Raw genomic sequence first — 237 nt, forward strand, 5'->3', positions numbered from 1 at the left:
GACTGTAGACTATGTGCATGCCAGAAGGTCATGCAAACATTTTAATCTTCATAAACAAGCTAAAACTTTACATTAAAGGAGAACTATGAGATGAGTGATTTCACTCACCTCATAGTTCTAGCCGACCTGTGACAATGAGACTGTCACAGGTCGGCTCAGTAGATCGGGAGGTGAGGGAACACGTACCGGGTTCGGTCGCCTCTCGATCCTGTCACGGCTCTCTGCCGTGACAGGGGG

This window comes from Nanorana parkeri, unplaced genomic scaffold (genome assembly GCF_000935625.1).
Source record: "Nanorana parkeri isolate BGI_ZX_2015 unplaced genomic scaffold, ASM93562v1 scaffold77, whole genome shotgun sequence".
Lineage (NCBI taxonomy): Eukaryota > Metazoa > Chordata > Amphibia > Anura > Dicroglossidae > Nanorana > Nanorana parkeri.